The sequence below is a fragment of the Eleutherodactylus coqui genome, chromosome 6 (genome assembly GCF_035609145.1).
Source record: "Eleutherodactylus coqui strain aEleCoq1 chromosome 6, aEleCoq1.hap1, whole genome shotgun sequence".
In the NCBI taxonomy this organism is placed as follows: Eukaryota; Metazoa; Chordata; class Amphibia; order Anura; family Eleutherodactylidae; genus Eleutherodactylus; species Eleutherodactylus coqui.
The window spans coordinates 75419515-75435934 of record NC_089842.1 but is presented as its reverse complement, the minus strand read 5'-3'; positions in this window follow the sequence as shown (position 1 = coordinate 75435934).

Genomic DNA, 16420 nt, shown 5'->3' with positions numbered 1-16420 from the left:
CTTCCAAGACCAGCCGAAGGGAGAAGATGCATCTGCGCAAGCGCGTCTAAAAATGCAAGAAGACACCGAAGTTAGACGGAACCATGGCAACGGGGACGCTAGCAACGGAGCAGGTAAGTGAATAACTTCTGTATGGCTCATATTTAATGCACGATGTATATTACAAAGTGCATTAATATGGCCATACAGAAGTGTATAACCCCACTTGCTGCCGCGAGACAACCCCTTTAAGTCAGCATGTATTGTTTTGATTAAGCCTATATTCACATCTGTGTTGGGAGGCTCCGCTTGGAGCTTCTGGTGCAGAACTGGCATAAAATCCAAGATTAAATAGCACAGAAAGCTGCATCACTTTGTCATAGGACACCTCAGCTGGTGTACTGAAAGCAGTATGATTCCCACTGTAGTCATAGTAACATAGGTTAGTTCAAGCCAGTTCAGCCTATTATCCCCCAATGTTGATCCAGAGGAAGGCAAAAAACGCAGAAGCAAATTTTCCTCATTTAAGAAAAAAAAATCCTTCCTGATTTCAAATCTGGCAATTAGAATAATCCCTGGATCAACAACCCTTCTGAAGTATAATAAATATAACATGTAATATTATTGCACTGAAAAGGGCATTCAGGCCCCTATTAAATTCTTTTTATCGAATTCGCCATCACCACATCCTTAGGCAGAGAGTTCCATAGTCTAATTGCTCTTACAGTAAATAACCCCCTTCTATGTTGGTGCAGAAACGTTCTTTCCTCTAGACATAGTCAATACGATCCATTTGATTCCACTTGGATCTGGCATCTCCTGGAACCAGCAGTTCAATAATTTTGATGTTCGGCTCCAAGGACGGAGCCGTACAATGGAAATCAGACGAAAGTCTGAACAGACTGAGTAGTTTGAACATAGGTCCAGAATAGGAACTGCTATAGCTGACAAGAGCAAAAGAACCTACAGACTGAGTTTACAGACAAAAGTCAAACAGGGTTCAGACCAGGAGTGAGGCAGGCACCCTACATGGCTCAGATGAGACACAGACAAGACTCATATTCATACTGTCTAGGCTAATCCACCTCACAGCCAACAAAATCAACCTACACCTGTAGAGGAGAACACCTGTTGGTGCCTACCACCAGTAAGACAGGGAGCACATACTAACATGCCGTGACTGTGTGCTATAGATAGGGAACAAAATCTTCTGGTTACTCCATGTGCTGTGTATAGAAGACATAACAACAGCAGTCTACACCCACCAGCTCAAGGGAGACTAAGAATTAGAGATGCAGCCTGCAGAGGAAAAAACTGGTGATAAATGCAGGATACAAGTCCCATAATGGCCAGAAATAGTGCCTTTCCTCATGTGCACACGTGGTACTGTATTCTGAAAAGTTACCATTCCTTGAATTTCTTCAAAGCGTACTTATACTTTCAAGTAAGAGTGGACATATCTGTACTTGCAAAAAATCATGTCTGTCTTTTATCATGACTAAATCTGTATGTGGCTCCAAGACGTTGAATACAAGTCAACCTCTTCGGACAAGCATGTGTATGGCAGAAGTCACATGAAACTAAATGACTTCTATCAGTAAAAAAAATGCTACATCATTCCAGTACAGATTCTAGAAATCCTAGTACTATATCATATGTGTGCACTGGATGCGGTGGAAGATTTATTCAAACTCGTGCAAGGCAAAAGTAGAGCAGTTGTCTACAGCAACCAATCAGTTTGCAATTTTTTTAAAGGGCCATATGAATAAAGAGAGCTGGGATTTGATTGGTTGCTATGGGCTATGGATCCAATTTTTCTTTGCACCAGTTCTGATAAATCTCCCACAGTACTTTTACTGCTTGTATAAAATGAGTACTCTGAAAGTCTGAATGTCTAGCATAAATATAAGGAAGGATGTGGAAAGGCACTAGATGAAAAAATTACTCACAGCCTAATGCTTCTATGTCATTTATGAGAGCGCAATAGTGGCCAATATAATTCCCCAAGCAAGAGTGTTCCGCCCAATATACCAGATTATGTCACTATACTATAGCTGATGATGTTGTGATATTACTATATCCTATCTGCACAAGCTATAAGGCTGTACTGACACGGGCGAGTATGATTTTGGTCTGTGAAAATCTGACTTTTTTCCATACAACCTCCATGCACCTACGATGCGTTTTTGCAATTTTCCATGCATGATTTGCATGTGCTTTACATAGTGGTGCAAGTCAGCAAGCCTCAGTATGGCGGCAACAGCTGGTCCTATTCTCCCTGGCCCAGTTAGTAAGCCAACAGTCAGCTTACATGGTCTATAAGACTTCTCCAACCACAAGCAGAAGAAGTCCTCCTACCAACCCACATCACAGGCCTCTCACCCGGCTAACCAGAACTCTACGACGTACTGATGAGGGTCAAGAACCCTCAAACATCTCTCTGTACATTAGTTTCTTTCCTTATGGAGAAGACTGTGGTTTGGTTTATATCTTTAGTCATATTCAAGGCCTTTTATAAGGTTGCTGCAGAGACATTCTACCATCTCCCATTTGCATATAACTATAAAATTAGAGACCCGGCAGAGTCTTAGTGAAGTCTACGGGTGCCATATTCCAGTTCCGTACAACTGTTGGTTGCACACAGGCCATATAACATAGAGATATATTTAGAGATGCTTTCAAATATCCAGAAGATGAAGCAATTTCGGTGGGGCAGATTTAAGACTCTTGGAAAGTGAATGCTCAGGTATACGGAGTCATTAATCCCAGAATACAATAGATCCTTCTCAACTCTAGTAATTAGAAGATGACTTCTGCACTACTATTAAACGGATTTATTGCACTAATGCAGAGTGACATATTTTGGCTTACAGAAACTGGATTTCACAGTCCTGAGACATAATAAATCCTTTTTGGGCAGATTGCCGTGGCCTTCTTCTGCTTATGACATTGAGATGCATTGAGATAATGGAAGGGATGCTAGGTGATCACTTAGAATGGGATTAGTTGGAGCATATGTTAAACAATTGTGCCGCTTGCTCCAATAGTTACATTTAATGAGCAGGCTTTTAAAGCATCGCATCAGGTTTGCTGTGTTCAGCCGGTGACACCAGATATATATCCGGATGAAAGTACTGATTGCTTTCGAAGATCTTCAAAGTGAGGTGAGATCATTCAGATCTGATGAAATTGTCTGAAGGTTCAGAGAAGGCGCAGCAAATTAGCTTTAATATTAACAGAAATTTACAACATCCTGTACCCCGAGACCGCGGAGCAGGAAAAGAAAGTTGGCTTAAAGTTAACCTTTTAAGAGGGAAAAATACCTGACGCCGTATGGAAAAAAAATCTGTTCTTTGTCTAGATGCAGTGGTAGAAGAAAAAATAAATTACAAAGGGGCTTTGCTATCAGACTGACGCCAGAGAAATGTCCTAGTTCTATCAGATTATGTGCTTTATATTTATTAACTCATTGGCATCACTTTTCAGTTAAAAGGGTATTCTAGAAACTGGACAACCTTCCATTCATTGTCATTATTCCAAACGTCCAAGTAAACCGTCAGACTGAACTCCTGGTACCTTTTTTTGCTGACCTGCGCCACTGCTGCTTTCTAGCTAGCTTCAGATTTCCATATTGTTGTTTAAAATGGCAGCTGGGCAGTAAAAAAAACTATATTTTCCACAATGCCTTGCTGCCAGTTACTGTTGCATGCGCATTCACGGCTGAGCATGCCGGATCACTAAGATGATGATGTTGACTTATCTGTTCAGTCATGGCAGACTTTTGGTCACTTAGTGGATCAGCATACGCCATGCTTCCCTGTCTTTGGCCGCTTCCTTCAGATTTTCTACAGTCATGTTCGTGTCAACCTTGATTGTGTCTAGCCAGCTTGTTCTTTGGTGTCCTCTTCCTCTGTACCGAGCATTGATGTTGTTTCCAGAGAATTGGCCGGTATGACATGTCTATAGTATGAAAGCCGTTGTTTGGTGATTTTGCTTTCCAGTGATACTTTTGGTCTGATACGACCTAGGACCGCCCTATTTGTGACCATCTCTGTCCATAGTATGCGCAGCATACGCGTCGGCACCACAGCTCAAAGGCCTCCATCCTTCTTCTGGCTACTTTGAGTGTCCAGCTTTCCCATGTATATGTAGTTATTGCATTGATTGCATTGATTATTCAGATCTTTTTTGCTCTTCCATATCTTTGCCATTCCTTGCATTGCACTACGGCCAAGGCTGATTCTTTGTTTGATTTCAGACCACGATTCACAAATGCAGTCAATCTTGGATCCAAGCAAAGTGAAATCTTGGACTGATTCAGTTTCTTCATTGTCGATTGTTATGCGTGGTACAACATTGCTTGCTGTTGTCAGCAGTTTTGTTTTCCTAATATTGAGATACAGTCGCATGTGTTCACTTTCTTCTTTGACTCTTCAAATTAGGTATTCAAGGTCCTTTTCATTTTCTGCAAGTAGAGTTGAGTCATCAGCATATCGAAGATTGCTTATGTTTATATTTCTTCCACCAATTTTCACTCCAATTGGGGATTCATCAAGATTGCATCGCTTTATGATAATAATAATAATACTAATAATCTTTATTTATATAGTGCCAGTATATTCCGCAACACCTACAAGATGGGGGGTACAGATACAAAAAACAAAGATACAAAAACCACTGTGACATGAAGTAATCGATTAATGGAAACAGTAGGGCTGAGGCTCCTGCTCCAGTAGGTTAAGCGTCTGGAGATGTGCACGGTATGGCGGGATGGACAGTGTGGGATGCTATACACATAGACAATGGTCAGACTTAAGCCGTGTGGTGGCTGAATCGGTATAACTGCAGGGGACGGTTGATTGCGACTAGCAGGGATTGCAATTAGTAGAACAGGGAGCATGTTATCAGGTGGAGTACAGAGGGGTTTGGTTTTGGGGATATGGTATGCCTCCCTGAAGAGGTGCATTTTTAGAGCACGCCTGAAGTTTTGTGAATCAGGGATTGCCCGGATAGTTTTGGGTAGTGCATTCCAGAGTACTGGTGCTGCACTGGAGTAGTCTTGGAGGCAGGACAGAAAAGTTCTAATTAAAGGGGCACTTAGTGTGATTTCATTAGTGGAGCAGAAGGCGCGAGCTGGGTGTTGGATTGAGATGAGGAAGGCAATGTAGGGCAGTGCAGTGCTATGGAGAGCTTTATGGATGAAGGTAGTGAGTTTGAATTGAATTCCATATTTGACAGGCAACCAGTGCAGTGACTGGCACAGGGCAGAGGTGTCCGAGTAGCAACTGGACAGGAAGATGAGCCTGGCTGCCACATTCAGGATGGATTGGGGGCAGAAGAGTCTGGTGCAAGGGAGGCCGATCAGCAGCGAGATGCAATAATCGAGCCAAGAGTGGATGAGGGCAACAGTGAGCATTTTTAGCGTGTCCACGGTGAGAAAAGGGTGGATTCTTGCAATGTTATTGAGGTGCAGGTGACATTTTCAGGCAACAGATTGGATGTAGGGGGTAAAGGAAAGATCGGGGTCGAATATAACCCCAAGGCAGCGGGCGTTCTGTCTAGAAGTTATGGTGGTGCCACACACTGAGATGGAGATGTTAGGATGTGGTTGGTTAAAGGAGGGTGGAAACACCAGTAGATCAGTTTTTGATAGGGTTTAGTTTTAGGTAGAGAGAGGACATAGTGTTAGACACAGCGGACAGACAGTCGGTGGCATTCTGAAGGACTGTTGCTGTGATGTCACGGGAAGAGGTGAGTAACTGGGTGTCGTCAGCATAGAGATGGTACTGATAGCCAAACCTCTTAATGGTTTGTCGAATAGGAGCAGTGTAGATAAGAAGGGGAACAGAAAGGGGAAGAGGAGGGAGAAGTGGAGCCAGCGAAGGAGACACTGAAGGAGTGGTCAGATAGGTAGGAGGAGAACCAGGAGAGGGCAGTGTCCTTTAGCCCATTGGAGCGAAGCATATAGGTTAACTAGGGCTGGGTATAGAATGCAACCTTGTCATATGCCTTAACTGATTTCAAACCAGTCAGTGTTACCAAAGGTAGTCTTGACTGTGGCTTCTTGGTTCTCTTATCAATTCTTCCAGATGCTCTGATATTCCCATTTGCTTTAGGCATTTCCACAGCTTGTCATGTTTGACACAGTCAAAAGCTTTGCTGTAGTCAATGAAGCAAAGGTATATGTCCTTTTGGTGTTCACGTGCCTTCACCAGTAAGATAGCAGTGCCTAATTACATATTATTGTCTTATGAAGCATATAACTTTAACTTTGAATCACCAGATTACGCCTGTAATTTTTGACGCTGTTATATAGTTTTTCCTTTTTTAATGTTTGGAGCAGCAAAATTAAAACGTGCCATAGCTACCACAGTGTTTAACTCAATGTTTATTTGGCTGTAGCAATGACGTGCCCGTATACCCACATGACCACTACAGCCAGTAACTGTCCTAAGTGAAAATGTGCTCCATACAGAGTTTATAGCTTTTTCTGACATTTTTGAAAAACAGTATGATTTAGTACCTGAGTCTTTTGATACGTTTTTAAGTGGTAGTTTAGATAGAAAATGTGATTCAACAATCATTTGATTGGTTTATCCCTCCATGACTTTCAATACGAAAAACAGCACAAAAACACCCAATACATAGTTATGCTAGCAATGTTTTATGTAGAGACTAAAGAAAACAATGGATGTCTATGGGAAAAATGGCAGAAACTAGCTAAAAAAAATCTCCAGTGTCAAACTCAAGGTTATATGTGGCACACGAGTTCCACATAAACCCATGCCACTTATCACAACAGGTTGTCCATTGTATTGTTTTGAGAAGAGATGTCCATCCCGGATAAGAAAATGCCCCAAAGTATTCTTTCACATGTCTACACAATATGTCAGAGAGTGTGATCGCCTAGATTTCCATTTTAAAGACAAATCACAACAACAACAAAAGTAAACTTGTTCCTCTGGATAATTAGATAGGTCATCGGTTTTAGAAGTGGGACAACCCATTTAAAGAGAGAATCACGGAAATGTGCAATACATGCCAGCCATTCAAATAAATGTCTATCCACATAAAGCATTGACGAGACAGTTCCACCAGAGCCAACAGTGCATGTTTATAAGCAGGCAATGCCTTTTATAATTGATTTATTTCCTAATTAGGCACAATGACAAGAGTTATAGTTGTTTTCTTTAAAAGGGGATCTATCACTAGTTTTTGTCTTATCAACCACACATAGCAATATGAGTCATTAAAATATTTTAAACTTATACAGTAAATGCAAATGTGTTAAAATTAGAGATGAGCTAGTATACTCGCTAAGGCACATTACTCGAGTGAGCAGTGCCTTAGCTGAGTATCTCCCCGCTCGTCTCTAAAGATTCGGGGGCCTACCTATCTGACCTCCACTCCATTCCTACCCGCTCTCCCCGCCCCCCGCCGGCCCCTGAATCTTTAGAGACGAGCGAGGAGATACTCGGCTAAGGCACTACTCGCTCGAGTAATGTGCCTTAGCGAGTATACTCGCTCATCTCTAGTTAAAATATCTAAAGCTGCCATACTTACTCATCCTCTGCCCCAGTAAACCAGCACTGCAGGCCTACAGTCCTCCCAGTCTGGCTTGTGGAACAGCTACCACTTGACCACTGCAGCCAATCAGAGGCCCCAGGGTTCAGATGCCATTCTCCTGGATCCCCACTCATATGCTGAGAGCCATGATGCCAGGAAAACGGCACCTGTGGCCTTTGATAGGCTGCAGAGGTCAGGTGGTAGCAGTTTCACAACAAAGACCAGGAGGTCTGTGGAGCTGCAGTGCTGGATCAACAGGGACCCGCTTTTGTTATTTTAACACATTTGTAGCTGTAATTTTAAAAAAATTACCCAGCAACCAAAGAATCCCTTTAATAAACCTTTTTATACTTGCTTTGTTTGCTAACCGTAAGCCTGGCATTCTTGTAGAAAATTGCTTTTTAAAGCTCCTGTGCTGTATGGTAATTAGGCCCAATTTTTTTTGGTGGCATATTCAAATCATTCCAGCCACATGGTGTCTCATTCCCTATTCCCTTCATTGATGTGCATTTCCTCCTTACATCATCTACAAACCATTCCAGTTCTTGCACTTGCGCACCCTGAAAACAGAACGTGCACAATGAAGCCCAATGTGTCTGCCAACAGAGGAGCAAAACCAACTGCACATGTGCCTCCTCTAGCATGTGTGGCACCAGCCCAAGATCTGGAGTGGCCTACGAATGACATTAGGACCTCATCCACATCACTCAAGGAGAGAGAGGCTGGTCGAGTCCAGGTACGCCATGGACTGTTGGGCCTAATTGCCATGCATCATGGGAGTTTTAAAGAGCGATACTCTACCATAATTATGGCTAGTAAAAGAAAGATGTTTAAAGACTAGAGATGAGCGAACACCAAAATGTTCGGGTGTTTGTTATCCGGAACGAACTTCCCGCGATGTCCGGGTGTTCGTTTCGAATAACGAACCCCATTGAAGTCAATGGGCGACCCGAACATTTTTGTATTTCGCCGATGCTCGCTAAGGTTTTCATGTGTGAAAATCTGGGCAATTCAAGAAAGTGATGGGAATGACACAGTGACGGATAGGGCAGGCGAGGGGCTACATGGTGGGCTGCATCTCAAGTTCACAGGTCCCACTATTAAGCCACAATAGCGGCAAGAGTGCCCCCCCCCCCCCACTGTCAGCATAAAGATCGTTCTCCTCTGCCACAGCTGTAACAGCTGTAGCAGAGAAGAACGATGTTTGCCCATTGAATTCAATGGAGCCAGCAATACAGCAGGTTCCACTGAATGCAATGGGCTGCCCGCAATCGCAGGATGAATGGTCGGAAAGGGGTTAAATATATAACCCCTTTCCTGCAATTCATCCAGAAATGTGTTACACTAAAAATATATACCGGCGTATAAGGCGACCGGGCGTATAAGACGACCCCCCAACTGTCACCTTATACGCCGGTAATACAGTGGAGCAAAGAATAAAAATCATTACTTACGTTTTTAGATGATCTGCGGCGCTCCTGCAGGCTGTCACTCCCTCCTAATCCACGGCAAAGTATTCCTTTCTCCACGAAAGGCTTTAAATCCCTGCCTCCAGAAGCACATGTGCCTTCAGCCAATCACAGCCAATGACAATGATGTCATTGAATGGCTGTGATTGGCTGTGTTTCTGGAGGCGGGGAATTCAAGCCTTGAAATCCCCGCCTCCAGAAACACAGCCAATCACAGCCATTCAATGACATCATTGTCATTGGCTGTGATTGGCTGAAGGCACGTGTGCTTCTGGAGGCAGGGATTTAAAGCCTTTCGTGGAGAAAGGAATACTTTGCCGTGGATTAGGAGGGAGTGACAGCCTGCAGGAGCGCTGCAGATCATCTAAAAACGTAAGTAATGATTTTTATTCTTTGCTCCACTGTATTACCGGCGTATAAGGTGACAGTTGGGGGGTCGTCTTATACGCCCGGTCGCCTTATACGCCGGTATATATTTTTAGTGTAACACATTTCTGGATGAATTGCAGGAAAGGGGTTATATATTTAACCCCTTTCCGACCATTCATCCTGCGATCGCCGGCAGCCCATTGCATTCAGTGGAACATGCTGTATTGCTGGCTCCATTGAATTCAATGGGCAAACATCGTTCTTCTCTGCTACAGCTGTTACAGCTGTGCCAGAGAAGAAGGATTTGTCTTCTATATGTTCTCAATGGGGTCAGCGCTGCTGCCGCCGGCCCCATTGAGCGCATATAGAATGCATCCATAGCGAACCGCGGGAGGGGCAGACTTTTATATCAGGCGGACACCTTATCTCCCCAGCCACTCACAGCAGGGGGGTGGTATAGGGCTTAAACGTTGCAGGGGGAAGTTGTAATGCCTTCCCTGTCTTTATATTGGCCAAAAAAAAGCGCTAACGTCTCAGGGAAGAAAGTTAAAGTAACCCGGACACCGCATGGTGTTCGTTACGAATAACGAACATCCCGAACACCCTAATATTCGCACGAATATCAAGCTCGGACGAACGCGTTCGCTCATCTCTATTAAAGACCTTTATTACTGACTGATCTACTGTGACAAATAGTCTAGAAGGTGAAACCTGGTGACAGGTTCCCTTTAGCCCATGATATATTATACATGAAAAGTGAAATATTTTCAAAGTCACTCAACATTTTATGTAGATTATCTAGATATAAACTGAAAAACAATCGTGAAAGGTGACCCTTAGCTTCGAGTGATGATGTTAATGTTCATTAAATAAGAGCTAAAAGCAAAATGGTAACGTTTTTTGATGATATCTCTGGATTGGATTATTTCGCCCTGTATTTTTACAAAATGAAGAAAAAGATGGATCTGGAATTATCCAGACATCTAAGGTGTTCTGCCATTTCTCAGGGTCAAGTAACAGATGCAAACCTGATGTCCTTTGTCCCTATTCATTCAGAACTGGCTGATAGCAGGAGACAGCTCATGTCCTTGTTTCTAAATAATTATTTCTATCACAGTCCTTGAATAGTAGATGAGCTGGATACAGTATAGCCGCAGCCTTGTAACCACTCAGGTTATTGCAAAGCAGGTTGTTCTTGGAAACATTATTGGAGATACAGGAAATACTAGGTTTTGCATATCATTGATTTAACAAATTGCAATACATGTACCTTTTACTTATATGTAGGAATTCCATGCACATCTAAAACTCTATACTGTAGAATGTATAGAAATATTTAACATTGTCTGTGCGCCGCCGATTCATTCATTTCAGTGCTGGAGGTTGCTGAGCATTTGTACTTCGCAATTTACGATGCTCCCATTCAAATGCATGGAGTAATGGCGCATGTGTGACGTGCTGAATTAGTGCGGGGACCTGCGGGACCCTTGTCCTCTAGTTCGGGGGGGGGGGGGGGGGGGGGCGTGCATGATCATAAAGTTATTTCCCAACCTGTTGTCCTTCAGAGGGTCTTTCTGGAGTGTTCCAGTCTGTATAGTCTACTTGAGAAGGTCCACCTTCCATTTAGATTGATCTCAACAACTCTTGCCCTCCCACCCTATCATGCCATGCTTATTTTATTTTCCAGTACCTGGGTGAAATTGATTTAAACGCCTTATCAATGGTACAAGTACATTACAATGTAATGTTAGATAATCTTTATGCAAGTTTTCTTATGTTATTTATTCTTGTAGATGTAATGACTGGCAGAATATGAGGACCTTGTTTCTTTTCTGTTAGAGGTAAAACGTGTATAGAGTCACCTGCTGGTTCAGCAAAGACATGTTTATTGTGGCTGTAGTTATAGGTCATGCAAGGTGATTGCGAGTGGTAATCACAAAATTTTACGTTATGCAATGGACAAGGTTTTCTCTATATTTTTGGGGCGCAAATCTCTTTTTATTAAAAAATTAATTAGAACTAAAAAGCATTGTGCAGTTGAGTAAATGACATTTAAAAAGGTATTGCTAAACCCATATACTATGTGACACATGGGTTGTAACTAGAGATGAGCGAGCATACTCGCTAAGGCAAACTACTCAAGCGAGTAGTGCCTTATTCAAGTACCTGCCCGCTCGTCTCTAAAGATTCGGCTGCCGGCTCGGGTGAGCGGTGAGCTGCGGGAGTGAGCAGGGGGGAGAGAGTGAGATAGAGATCTCCCCTTCGTTCCTCCCCGCTCTCCCCCGCCCCCCGCCGGCAGCCGAATCTTTAGAGACGAGGTACTCGAATAAGGCACTACTCTCTCGAGTAGTTTGCCTTAGCGAGTATGCTTGCTCATCTCTAGTCGTAACCCACGGGGGTTCCAATTTGCAAAGGTACAATGTCTTGCCATATCCTACAATAAAGAGAGTAAAGGAAAGGGAAAAGGTATTAAGGGGGAAAAAAACAGCAAACTACATACAGGCATGCAAAAAAAGACTTTAGTCCTGTTAATCAAGAAGTATAGGTTGTGGACAATGGCCAGATGTCCCAGACCTTTGGAGAACTAGGTATGAGTTTCAGATGTGCTTAAATCGGGCATATTGTTTGCTCTCCCAACTAGCCAGTTCTTTTTAAAAAAAAATAATAATTTTGAGAACGCCCAAAATAATGACTTTACATCTATGTCTAATTATCCGGTTCGGAGCTATTTTTTTTTAAGTGCAGTGATCCTCAAGGTGAAAGTTTCAATGCAATTACTTTATTCTTCAGCTACATCCAGTTGCTTAGTGCCTTGTCGGTGGCCTCCTTCTTTCCCCACTGTCTCAGACATGCCGCCTGCATCCACGGTCATAGCCCTAACAACTTTCGACGGTTGTAAACTAACTCTTGGTTGCAGTCCCTCTCCAACTCCCTGTACTGCAACACTTCTCTGACGAGAGGAAGATGCTTGCAAAAAAGGCAAGTGCCCAACAATGGCTCTGGCACCAGCCAACCCTCCTAGGCTTTCCTATATCACACTCTCCTGTCTTGTCAAGAATCTACCTGTCTTGGTGGATAACTACCCCCATACTGTATATATACAGTAGCTTTGTCACAAGTCCACATAAGCAATGTGGCATGTTCACACTCTTGCATTCTAATGCTGGTTGAAGCCAGGTACCATCAAGGTATCTAGGGCTGTTACTATCCAATGCCATATTGGTTAGAGTGCAGTCTTCCTAAGCCTTTGGAAGCCACTGAATTTTGCATTACCACCAAAGAGGGTCCGTGTGGCATAATGTTATGTGGCAGGAAAAATATACTGGTTAAAAATGGACATTTTCCTATGAACGCCTTCTGCAAAACAAAAGCATACACAAAACAAAGTTTGACCAGACTTGGCCACAATACTTAACCATACTCTATTAAAGGAAGTTTCTCATTGCATGTGAATCCCTACAATAGGTGCTAAAGAGAGAAGTTTGATAATACCTTATATTTACCTGATAATACAGCCTTCACAGATAAATCCCTCATTTGATGTGTCATGTGCTGTATGCTAATGAGCTGCCAGGAGGTTCTTAGCCCATACTGGTCTTGGCTCTCTGCTCAATCCTCTCCAGATTGTAAATGTTAATCATCAGGCAAGAGGGGTGACTAGAGAGGGCTCAAAGGAGAAATCCAGAGCTCATTAGCATACAGCCAGCAAACAAATGATTCCTCTCTGAAGGCTACATTATCAGGTATATATAAGGTTTCATAACACTTCTCTCCTTAGTGCCTATCTATTGCTGGGGCTGTTTTTAAGGCTTCCTATGCATTGACTGACTTCTTTTCACCAATAAGAGCTCCTTACGCAACTATCAGAGAATGTCAGGGAGATATGCCTGGGTTGGTAGAACAGTCCCAGATTTTGGGGGCTGTCCCTCTATTCCATGAGGCATGCCAAATATCCCACCAAGCCCCCTCTCCACTGCTGGGCCATCCAGCAACAGCATTAAAAAAATCTTCCTCACTCACACTAGTCAGAGATATTGTGCTTTGCACACAGTATAACTTAAGCCCTTCCTGTGTCTCTATAACCCAAAGTACAATGTACCCATTTGTTGGGCAGAATTAGTCAAGCTATACTGCATGCGCAGCATTCACAGAGGGGGCACTAAGTAGTAAGAAGGGCCATAGAGGAGACACTATAATGAAGTACACCACCCAGCCCGCTCACTCCAATCGGCTAACACACTCAGACTAAACACCCCTGTAATATGAACCTCACATGCTCGCCTACAGGACTTCACCAGAGCAGCACCCATCCTCTGGAATGCTCTACCCCAAGGCATCCGGACAATTCCCGATGCACGAAATTTCAGACGTGCCTTAAAAACGCACCTCTTCAGGGAAGCATACCAAATCTCCTGACCTAGTCCCTCGCCCCTCCCTATGGTGCTCCACCCTGTTTGCCTTCTGATAAATGATCTGTACATGAAATTTCCTATTGCCTGTGTTCCCCAGCCCCTGCACCTCCTGTACCACCCTCAACCCATTTGTGTCAAACCGAATGTACCTCACATTGTAATTGTTGTATTGTTTTGCATTTATCCATGCCTGAAAGCGCTGCGGAATAAGTTGGTGCTATACAAATAAAGATTATTATTATTTATTATTAAGTGAGGCCACAAAGGCAGTACTGTAATAAAGTTAGGCTATGAGAAGGCACTATAACAAAGTGAGGCCACAAAGAAGGCACTAGTACTATTGGGGGTACTGAGAGGAGTAGCAGCAGCATGTTGAGAGTGTGCATAGATGATTTGTAGTTGGAAGAAGTCATCATGGAGGTCTGGGCCAGAAGAGAAGAAAAACAATTATCGGATGACTCCAACATGAGACAATGTCACCTGTGATCACTGAAGATAATTGCACTGGGGGACACTATTACTGTGAGGGGGTCAATTAACCCCTTGAGTGGCACGCCCGGAAATTTTCCGGGATGAGCTTCACTGCTCATAGCGACATAGCCCGGAAGATTTCCGAGCTATGTATCACTATGGGAGCTGCAGAGCACAATGCCACAAGCTGTAGCATTGTGCTCTGCCTGCACAGAACCACAGAGAACAAAGCAAGAGCTTTGAAAAACCAGCAGAAGACATTGCAGATATGCCGGCATCTCCTGCTTTGTTTACAGGTTGCTATAGAGACCATCGGCTTGTCAGAAGCAAGCCGATGGTCTCTGTGGCAGGGAGAGCTGGTTGTTAGCTGTCAGAGGACAGCTAGGTACCAGCTCTTACAGCAGAGATCAGAGAAAACCTCCGATCTCTGCTGTGTTAAACGTTTACATGCTGCAGTCTATGTGACTGCAGCATGTAAAGGGCTGTCACTGCAGCATGTAAAGGGCTGTCACCATCGGACCCCCGGAATGTGATCAGGGGGTCCTGATGGGTCCCTGTGGAAGTCCCCTAAAGGGACAAAAAATAAAAAATAAAAAGTTAAAAAATTATAAAAAAAATTATAAAAACACTTGTGTTCCTTTACTTTGTAAAAAATCAAAAATACAATCACACATGTGGTATCCATGCGTCGTAATGACCCAGAGAAGGATGTTAATACATTATTTAACCCCTTAATGACATAGCCCCTTTTTTTCTTTTTTCCCCATTTCTTTTTTTCCTCCCCCGTTTAAAAAATCACAACTTGTCCCGCAAAAAACAAGCCCTTATATGGCCATGTCAATGGAAAAATGAAAAAGTTATGGCTCTTGAGACACAACTGCAAAATTAGTTGAAATTCAATGATTAGACCATTTAAAAAAAACCTGCCCTGGTGGGCATGACAGGGTGGTAGGAAACCCGCCACTCAAGGGGTTAAGGGGTGTTATTACTGTAAGTGGGTTACTAACAGGCACTATATATGTGAGTGAACACACAAAAGGTGTGGCTTAATATAAAAGTGTCCAAAATTTAATGGAATTTTCCCTCTTCCCATTGTTTGAAAGTTGGGAGTTATGTCCTAGTAACACGAACACATGGCAGGATAATCTGGGTTGCCTTTAATTATTCAGCTACATGGCCAACTCTGGTCTTTTTGTTGTATTTTCTCATCCTATTATTGTCATGTGTCTTTAGCTATACTGTTTTGGGGGTCTTTTATGAATTTATTTATCTTGCATTGTTACATGCATTGAAAAATCATAATTTTTTTTGTTTTCTAAAACTGTAATAGTTGTCAGATTGCAGAAACATCTGTCCAGCCCTCTGGTCGGATTCATGGGTTCAGGGAACGGATGAAGATTTCTGTCAGGAACACAACAAAAACATACTCCTTCTGCTGATTGCTTAGCAACGCTGGGGATTTAGCGACAAGGATTAAAATGTTTATCGTGTTCCAGATCTTGCAAAACTTGAAAATATGATACATTGAAATGAGCTCACGTTATATACAGATTTATCTTGCTCTGGCAAAACAACTGCATTTTACATTGACTGAGCCATCCTGTGCATGATAATTGGGAGTCAAGAGGTCACCTGCTATTAGATACTAAAAAAGGTTTGTAGATAAATGACCATGTGTACTATAACTCAAGAATTTCTAACTGCACAAGCAGACTTAAATAGATTGGCATTGCTAAGGCTTCATGATTGCTGTATTGTTTGAGATCTCCAATATAATTTTGAAACGTCTGCAACTTAAAGAAACTCTCAAGATAGAACTGAAATATTACGCTTAGTGCAGGGTCTGCTGGGGAAATGCACAACACAAAGATTCTTTCTTTGCTGTTCTTGAGTCACACGCTGCCCCCTAGTCCCTGCACCAGGCATAACAGTGTAGCGGTTTTGCCTGCAGTACTTCTTAAAGCCATCCCACCCATTATGGAAATGGGGTGATAAGGAGTTAAAGGGGTTCTGACATTAAAAAAAAAAAAATTTAACTCACCTTGCCTGGCCAGGTCCGATCGCCAGGCATGTCCCCTCCAGCCGGCATCTTCTTCTGTGGCTTGTAGAAGCAGAGCAGGAGCGGTCAAAATGACCGCTATCGGCTCTGCTCCG